Source organism: Procambarus clarkii, chromosome 85 (assembly GCF_040958095.1).
Source record: "Procambarus clarkii isolate CNS0578487 chromosome 85, FALCON_Pclarkii_2.0, whole genome shotgun sequence".
Taxonomy (NCBI): Eukaryota; Metazoa; Arthropoda; class Malacostraca; order Decapoda; family Cambaridae; genus Procambarus; species Procambarus clarkii.
The window spans coordinates 23,721,168-23,731,725 of NC_091234.1; positions in this window are offsets into that span (position 1 = coordinate 23,721,168).

Here is a 10,558-nt window from a genome sequence, read left to right on the forward strand (position 1 = left end):
GATAAAGATAATGATTCTATAATTGGTCATAGGATTAGATTATTACATACTGGACTGGTGAACGAACGACAATAGTTCCTGGACAGATTAAGTTCCAGTAATAACCCCCCAATGTAGGTGTTTAAGGCTTTGATTCAGTTAATTATACAGCCCATTAATTATATCAATGATCATATTCTCTAGTATTTTATCCATAGTTACTGGTTCATCTAGGAATTTTCTAATGATCATATTTTCTTAGTTTCCCTCTTTACTATAAAAGCGGGTGGTCCTTCGTAATTGATTTTCATTACATTAATATTTAAATAAATAGTCAAGCCCCAAATGTCCCACACCCCCCCCCCCCCCCCTGTTTGGGTGAAGATACCTGAACAAAAGGAAGGGTTTTGAATATTGTTTAGTTTGCTTTGACCTTGCTGGTCTTGATTTCGGTTTACTTCAGCTTTACTTTATGTTGTTCTGAAGTTTACTCAAATCTTGAATTGTCTCTAGTTTCTTCCATTCTGCTAGTGGCCCTGCCACAAAAGTCAGACTTCTTCCTAGAAGTTGTCTCTCATTCGGGGTCAAGGTTTCCTCTGAGATCACAGTCTCTTTTACTTGTTCATGCCTCTGTCTCCTTGCCCTCTGTTGCCGATGTTTCTCGACACGCCATCGTTCCACCTTCTGCCCTGTCTTCGATGGCCTCTGTATTGAACCCGCTCCTGATGAAAGGGGTTCTGCCTGTTGTTGTTGTTGTTCCTGCGCCTCCCTTAGTACCTCCAGCCGTTGTTCTGGTTGAAGCTCTTCTGACCTCCCCCGTTGTAGTTTTGGACGTTGTCGTTGTTCTTCTGTTGCCCTCCATTGTGGATGTTTTCCCTCTTGGTTTCTGTCTTGAAAACCCTGACCTCCATTGTTTACCCGTGCTTCTGTCCTGTCTCTCTGAAGAGGGGCACAGGATTTGTTGTTATTTTGCCTTCTCTGTCTGACTTGTATCCCTCATCCGTTCTCTGTTAAACACCGTCCCTGGGTTCCTTCGACAAGTCTTGTTGACGCTGTCCTTGGGTCTCCCCTGGGCCGTTCTGTTTGTTTGCAAGGTTTTGTTTACCTAATTACTTTGGTTTCCTCGTACTTGGCCCTCACTTCTCTCTTGTCTGTTCTTCCTCTGTGGCTGTGTGCGTTGGGGGAGGGGGGCTAGGGGAACCTGTGTTTCTACCACCTGGATTTTGTCATTGTCTGGGTTGAGGAGTACTGATCTAGGTACTAGCACCCAGACTGCTGCTGGTTGCTCAGGATCTAGTGCCCTTGCCACTGCATCCTTCAGGTTCTGTATAGTTCCTTATTGTGGATTGGTGATGAAGTCAGTATACCTACGTGCGACCTGGCTTGATTGGGTTATCAGACTCCATTAAAGTGGTTTGCATGGGTTACCTTGCTTTGTTGTTGTTTGATGTTGTTGACAAGGACACAACCTATAGTAATGTATCATCCTCTGCATATGACACTAGGATTTTTATGAGAGTAGATAACATAGAGGACATGGCAAACTTCCAATGAGATGTAAATCAGGTCTTTCTATGAGCTACAGAAAATAATATGGTGTTTAACGAACAAAAGTTCCAGCTCCTGCGCTAAGGAAAAAAATATATAAAAACGGAAATCACGTTCAAAACTCGGTCAAATCATAACATGGAACGAAAAGGTGATGTAAAGGATTTGGGTGTACTCATGTCGGAAGACCTTACTATCAAAGAACACAATAAAGTAGCCGTCACAACTGCAAGAAATATGACAGGCTGGATAACAGGAACCTTTCACACTAGAGATGCTATTCCAATGATGATACTTTTCAAGACGCTAGTGCTCTCTAGAGTGGAATACTGCTGCACAGTAACAGCCTCTTTCAAAGTTGAATAAATTGCTGACCTGGAGACCGTGCAGAGATCCTTTAATGCTAGAATCCATTCAGTAAAACATCTAACTACTGGGACCGACTAAAGAGCCTAAATCTGTATTCTCTTGAGCGCAGGCGAGATATATACATAATAATTTACACGTGGAAAATAGTAGAGGTGCTGGTCCCAAACTGCACACAGAAATAACATCACATGAGAACAGAAGGCATTGCAGGATGTGCAGAATACCCCTGTTGAACAGCAGAGGTACAATAGGTACTCTGAGAGAACTCTATCAACATCAGAGGCCCGAGACAGTTCAACACGCTTCCACTACACATAAGAGACATAACAGGCCGACCCCTCACAGTGTTAAAGAGAGAACTCGATAATCACCTCAAAAGGATACCTGATCAACCAGGCTGTGATTCATACGTCGGGCTGCAAACAGCTGCGTCCAACAGCCTGGTTGACCAGTCCAGCAACGAGGACTGGTTGGAGATCGACGACCAGGCCGCGGGAACGCTACGCCCCCGAAAACACCTCAAGGTAAGGTTCCTTTGAATTCTTCCCACAGTGCTGCTCCTATCCTGTTCTCCAGCCAACCTCTGGTTTCAAGCTGCTTCTCAATACGTACTATCTTGCCGAGTACCTTTGTGTGGGAAGCCTTTAGCAGGAAGGCAAAGAGAGACATTGAAGATTTTACATGGGGTTCTCATTTATCACTTTAAAGACCCGTTTACTTCCGGCAGGAACCGAGACCTGTCGAAAAGAAGGGGAAACATACCTGAAGTCCCATATAATCTGGAACTGTACCCAACTTGACTGGATATGACCTTTTTTTCATTTAGGTACTTCAGTCATGAACATCGGTTTCACCAATTTGATCACATGACCTACGCCTCGGGTTCGGCGTAGGTCATGTTGTTATAGAGGACCTCACTACTCATAATTTTGGCAGGACCCCCCTCTGGGCGGAGGTCCTTCTTGGGTGGGGCAAAGGGTAGATGTATAAGCTAATGAGCTTGCCCCTGTCCATATCGCCTTCTCTCTCCAAATACCATGAAGGGTATTTAGAGGGACTGTGGGTCTATCCACCTGCGTGGTCACTAAATTCTGCAGAATACTTGCATCCCTGTCGTCTGCTTGGAAGTTGCCACCGTGCCCTGTAGGAGTCTAATAGGTCCTGGACTGCATTGTTTTAGTGGTCTTGTCAGGGTGGCCGGGGTCTTCGAGAGGTCTCACCGCTCTCGAGGTTGAAGGTTGACTCGTTGAGTGTTTCCTAGTTATCTTTGCTCTTTGTTTCTGTGTCTGTTACTGATGTCGCCATACCGTTGTTACTGTTGCGACCGTGCCGATGTTACTGTTGCTGACATGCTGATGTTATTGTTGCCGCCGTGCTGATGGCACTGTTTCTACCGTGCCGATGTGTCTGTTGCTGCCGTGCTGATGTTGCTGTTGCTGCCGTATTGATGTTATTGTTGCTGTTGCTGCCATGCTGAGGTTACTGTTGATGTCGTGCTGATGTTACTGTTGCGGCCGTGCTGATGTTACTGTTGCGGCCGTGCTGATGTTACTGTTGCAGCCAGGTTAATGTTACTGTTGCTGTCGTGCTGATGTTACTGTTGCTGCCGTGCTGAGGTTACTGTTGCAGCTGTGCTGATGGTACTTTTGCTGCCGTGCTGATGTTACTGTTGCTGCCGTGCTGAGGTTACTGTTGCAGCTGTGCTGATGGTACTTTTGCTGCCGTGCTGATGTTGCTGCCGTGCTGAGGGTACTATTGCTGCCATGCTGTTGTTACTGTTGCTGCCGTGCCGATGTCACTGTTGCTGCCGTGCTGATGTTACTGTTGCTGCCATGCTGAGGTTAGTGTTGATGTCGTGCCGATGTTACTGTTGCTGCCGTGCTGATGTTACTGTTGCTGCCATGCTGATGTTACTGTTGCTGCCATGCTGATGTTACTGTTGCTGCAATGCTGATGGTACTGTTGCTGCCGTGCTGATGTTACTGTTGCTGCCATGCTGATGTTACTGTTGCTGCCATGCTGATGTTACTGTTGCTGCCATGCTGATGTTACTGTTGCTGCCATGCTGATGGTACTGTTGCTGCCGTGCTGACGTTACTGTTGCTGCCATGCTGATGTTACTGTTGCTGTCATGCTGATGTTACTGTTGCTGCCGTGCTGATGTTACTGTTGCTGCCATGCTGATGGTACTGTTGCTGCCATGCTAATGTTACTGTTGCGGCAGTGCTGATGTTACTGTTGCTGCCGTGCCGATGTTACTGTTGCTGACATGCTGATGTTATTGTTGCCGCCGTGCTGATGGCACTGTTTCTACCGTGCTGATGTGTCTGTTGCTGCCGTGCTGATGTTGCTGTTGCTGCCGTATTGATGTTATTGTTGCTGTTGCTGCCATGCTGAGGTTACTGTTGATGTCGTGCTGATGTTACTGTTGCGGCCGTGCTGATGTTACTGTTGCGGCCGTGCTGATGTTACTGTTGCAGCCGGGTTAATGTTACTGTTGCTGTCGTGCTGATGTTACTGTTGCTGCCGTGCTGAGGTTACTGTTGCAGCTGTGCTGATGGTACTTTTGCTGCCGTGCTGATGTTACTGTTGCTGCCGTGCTGAGGTTACTGTTGCAGCTGTGCTGATGGTACTTTTGCTGCCGTGCTGATGTTGCTGCCGTGCTGAGGGTACTATTGCTGCCATGCTGTTGTTACTGTTGCTGCCGTGCCGATGTCACTGTTGCTGCCGTGCTGATGTTACTGTTGCTGCCATGCTGAGGTTAGTGTTGATGTCGTGCCGATGTTACTGTTGCTGCCGTGCTGATGTTACTGTTGCTGCCATGCTGATGTTGCTGCCATGCTGATGTTACTGTTGCTGCCATGCTGATGGTACTGTTGCTGCCATGCTGATGGTACTGTTGCTGCCATGCTGATGTTACTGTTGCTGCCATGCTGATGTTACTGTTGCTGCCATGCTGATGGTACTGTTGCTGCCATGCTGATGTTACTGTTGCGGCCGTGCTGATGTTACTGTTGCTGCCGGGTTAATGTTACTGTTGCTGTCGTGCTGATGTTACTGTTGCTGCCGTGCTGAGGTTACTGTTGCAGCTGTGCTGATGGTACTTTTGCTGCCGTGCTGATGTTGCTGCCGTGCTGAGGTTACTGTTGCTGCCGTGCTGATGTTACTATTGCTGCCATGCTGAGGTTAGTGTTGATGTCGTGCCGATGTTACTGTTGCTGCCGTGCTGATGTTACTGTTGCTGCCATGCTGATGTTACTGTTGCTGCCATGCTGATGTTACTGTTGCTGCCGTGCTGATGTTACTGTTGCTGCCATGCTGATGGTACTGTTGCTGCCATGCTGATGTTACTGTTGCTGCCATGCTGATGTTACTGTTGCTGCCGTGCTGATGTTATTGTTGCTGCCATGCTGATGCTATTGTTGCTGCCATGCTGATGGTACAGTTGCTGCCATGCTGATGTTACTGTTGCTGCCGTGCTGATGTTATTGTTGCTGCCGTGCTGATGTTATTTTTGCTGCCGTGCTGATGTTACTGTTGCTGCCATGCTGATGTTACTGTTGCTGCCGGGCTGATGTTATTGTTGCTGCCATGCTGATGTTATTGTTACAGCCGTGCTGATGTTATTAGTGCTGCCGTGCTGATGTTATTAGTGCTGCCGTGCTGATGTTATTGTTGCTGCCGTGCTGATGTTATTAGTGCTGCCGTGCTGATGTTATTGTTGCTGCCGTGCTGATGTTATTAGTGCTGCCGTGCTGATGTTATTGTTGCTGCCATGCTTATGTTATTGTTGCAGCCGTGCTGATGTTACTGTTGCTGTCGTGCTGATGTTACTGTTGCTGCCGTGCTGATGTTACTGTTGCTGCCGTGCTGAGGTTACTGTTGATGTCGTGCCGATGTTACTGTTGCTGCCGTGCCGATGTTATTGTTTCAGCCATGCTGATGTTACTGTTGCTGCCATGCTGATGTTACTGTTGCTGCCGTGCTGATGTTACTGTTGCTGCCGTGCTGATGTTACTGTTGCTGCCGTGCTGATGTTACTGTTGCTGCCGTGCTGATGGTACTGTTGCTGCTTTGCTGATGTTACTGTTGCTGCCATGCTGATGTTACTGTTGCTGCCGTGCTGATTGTACTGTTGCTGCCGTGCTAATGTTACTGTTGCTGCCGTGCTGATGGTACTGTTGCTGCTTTGCTGATGTTACTGTTGCTGCCGTGCTGATGTTATTGTTGCTGCTTTGCTGATGGTACTGTTGCTGCCGTGCTGATGTTACTGTTGCTGCCGTGCTAATGTTACTGTTGCTGCCATGCTGATGTTACTGTTGCTGCCATGCTGAGGTTACTGTTGCTGTCATGCTGAGGTTACTGTTGCTGCCGTGCTGATGTTATTGGTCTGCCGTGCTGATGTTACTGTTGCTGCCGTGCTGATGTTTTGTTGCTGATGTTACTGTTACTGCTTTGCTGATGGTACTGTTGCTGCCGTGCTGATGGTACTGTTGCTGCCGAGCCGGTGTTACTGTTGCTGCCGTGCTGATGGAACTGTTGCTGCAGTGCTGATGTTATTGTTGAAGCCGGGCTGATGTTATTGTTGCAGTCGTGTCGATGTTACTGTTGCTGTCGAGCCGGTGTTACCGTTGCTGTCGAGCCGGTGTTACTGTTGCTGCCGTGCTGATGGAACTGTTGCTGCCGTGCTGATGTTACTGTTGCTGCCGTGCTGATGTTACTGTTGCAGCCGTGCTGATGTTATTGGTGCTGTCGTGCTGATGTTGCTGCAGTGCTGATGTTATTGTTGAAGCCGGGCTGATGTTATTGTTGGGGCCGTGCCGATGTTACTGTTGCAGTCGTGTCGATGTTACTGTTGCTGTCGAGCCGGTGTTACCGTTGCTGCTGCTGTGGGAAATTTTACCCACTATATCTATATTATTATCTGAGAAATGTATAATGTCTTTATCATATCAAAATCACTATAGATTCATTATACATCTTGAGCCTAGATGACAATGCCACTATGATCACGTACACAATAGGGCCCTATAGATGCCTATGTGACTTTGTGCATGATCTCTCAAGGATCCAGAAGCTTCTAGAAGGATTTCTTAATTAAAAATAATTGTATCATTAATCAATATCCGGTCGGGATTATAAATTGAATCCTTAATAAGAATCGGTAGTACTATCAAGTACTACTTATAATCTTTAAATCCTATATCTAATTATATTATAATCACATCTTATCTCAGTCATTTGTCTAGACAGTAAAAATAAGCAATCAATATTCATTGAAAGCTACCCCTCTCAAAGGAGAGGGATAAGCCAACTGGGGACATAGCGACCGACGGGAGCGCCCTGGGGCAGAACGCGTTTGTTTACAAAAGAGTGAACAAGTGTGACGGTACCTTAGCTCAAGACACCTTATCGAATTATCTTTATCACTAATGAATACTTTCTAGAACTAGGGGAGTACCTGGACAATATATCTAGAAGGAAAATTTCCTAAAGAATATCTAATAAGTGTACAGTGGAGCACACAAAGTGACTCTGTCTCCATCCCAACATCATCCTACTGCAAACGCAATTAAACACTTTCCGCTTGCGGAGTTCTGAAAAAAAAACCATTGTGCTTTTGGCGTTTCGTGCGCCTAAGCGGTAAGACCGAAAAGTTTATACTCTTTTGACTGTCCTGACACTAATTGTAGGCGTACGTATTTAAATTTGGTATCACTGTGTTCGCAATAGATTTGTCTATAAGAACATACCCATAAAATGCCGCCAAAGCATAAGGCATATCAACACCAAATAAAAAAACTATTCAGATCACTTGCCGAGAGCGCCAAACAGCAACAATGTTTCCACTCTTAATGGTTGTGAAGCCCACAGTTGTGCTACAGCGTTAATTTTGGCATCACTAAAATCGCAGTAAAATCTCTACACGGACATATGCATATAAATATAGATTCAATGTCGTAGCCCACCCAAAACAGTGTGGGAAGTGGCCGAAGTGTTACCTGCGGCGGCATATCGGCGAAATTCACTTTGAAAAGTGTATATTCAATTCACTGTCCTGACATTATTTTTCGATGTATTTATTTAATTTTTGTTCCAATGTGTTTGCAATAGAATGTTCTATAAGAACATAAGTAATAAAGGTCACATAAGAATGCGTTCGACCAGCATCATATATAAAAACTACGTCGTTTATACTCGTCGTGTCAATAATACAATTGTTTTACCACAATGATTCACTGCCACGCCGTTCTCTTTAATAAGTTGTTCGGCTATTAGAGAAAACGTAAATTTCATGGCAAACATTTGTAAACTATCCCCAAGTTGATCGGATAATAAATGGATTTTATACAAATATTTCTTCTCGTGACTCGCGAGCGCGGCACACAAACGTAGTCAGTAGAAACGTTGGTGACGATTATATTGCCACCAAAGCCCGAAAGTGTTAAGGACAATCACGTAGCTACGCTACTAGATCATCGTACAGCAAAGCTGTGATATAAAATATCGTGCCTAACTCGACAAGAGAAAATTATCTAGTCTGGCCCACTGTCAGACAGGCACCTGGCAGTCAGAGAAGTATATTGAATGTTATTTAGTATATTAATTGGCCAATTGTATGCTTGTATGACTTTAATATATCTATAAGTTTGTCTGTCAGTTATAGAGTCAGGCAACGCCTAATATTTCAGTAAGTCTATTAATATTGTAGTGAAGAAGTTGAATCTTCATCCAAGCACCAAACCTGATGAGTGTCCATTGTGTGAGAAAAGATTCAATCAGGCTGACTGTACCTCTTCATATTAATTAAATATATCTATATATATCCTTGAACATATAAATTAAGTTAACAATTGTTTGCTTAGTTATCTTTAATTTATTATACAAGTTTATCTAATTGAATAAAATTTTTAGTACTTGGTTAATAGTACTTAGACCACATTTAAGGTCATTTATCATACTTCTACAATTTAATTAAATTGTTGTGTTATTAGTATAAGAATATATTGGCTGTTAATACTTATGGTGCTAGGCTAGACTATGTACAAGTTTAAAACTCTGATTTAAACAGAACCAGTCTTCAGTCATAGAACTGAATTTATTTAATCTTATCCTTGTATGAAAAAATACAAGTTAATGTGAGAAACTTGTCTGCAGGTGGACTGAAGATCTTCAATCAACCTGTCAACTAATTCATTCACCCCACCTGCCCCTTACAGCCCAAAATCTGTCATTAGGAAAAGAGGAGCTAGGATTTACGACCCTAGCTAGAGACTTTAGTTGAATTAATTGCTGACTAATTTTTAATTTAGTTCAGTACAAGTCCCTGGTAGTTCTCCTCTCATATCAATCCCGGCAGGTTTTTCCCACATTTATGGTCCTTCGAACCGGATGATTATTCCTGAACCTAAATGGTTATTTTCAGTATACTTCTGCCCAATCTTATGGTCCTTCGTTTACCGAATATTTCAATAGCAAATACATAAGAAACTTCTTGATTTTGCATTGGAATAATTTTTACATATTCTAGACTAACCTTGCTATCAGCCAATATGTATTAAATCTATGTATCTAAGTGAACAATTTGTTTGCAGTTGCTTAAGCCACCATATCCATTAACTAGTAAGCATTCATAGCATACTAATACAGTTCTGTGTTAAGAAACCACAGTACTTAAATTTATCAGTGTCAAAGACACAACTGCATCTTAATCATATATACCATTATTTACCTCACTTGTGGTAACATTATATACATGTTTAAGTGTATTATCTAGCATTATCTGTAATCAACTGATTTTCAGAGCTGCTCATTACAAAATACTCTTTTAAAAAGTGTTTTTTAACACTATAAGCATTTCATTACAATATATCCATAATCGACTGTATCAAACCCTATTACAGGTAAAACCAGTAGGCCTTCTACTGTATTTCATCAATCAACTATTAGGGTAATAGATCTTGTAATAATTTTGCAAAAATAGTGTCATTTACTATTTTTAAAAAAATATTACAAAATTTACCGATTGGTGCATTCAGATGACAAACCAAATTTTCCCTCTGAACAATTGAGCACCTGCTACAGCCAGATTCCAGGGAGGAAATGAAGGACGATCTTTGGAATCATTACCTAAGTACACAGGAAAGCTCATTTGTCAAAATTCATTAACATATACATATTTTTATCAAAAAAGAGAAAAAAATCTTGGAATCTCCAAAACTCGGTAGAGGTCAAAATGGCTAACAGTATTCCACCAGCTTCTGAAACAGGAAATAGGAGGACACTTATTGGTCTACAAAATCACCTAACTCAACTGACTGACAAATGTCAAAAGTTAGCTAAACAAACATCTGCTGATTTAATAATTCTGAATAACAGAGTAAAAGTAGCTGTTGATAAGAATGAACAAATCAAATGCCATGCAGAGATTTATCTAACAGAAATGGCTACTGCAGATTTAACCCGAAGGGAACTTCAGGAAATCATTGCTGAAATAACAATGTATGAAGATAAAATCCAAGATCAACTAGATACTTTAATCAAACAAATATTTCGAGCAGGAACCCAATCAAATTTGAGCTCATCCACTCAGCAGGGTAATGCAAGTATCACACATATAGCAGTAGAGCTCCCAAAGGTACATTTACCATATTTTGAGAGC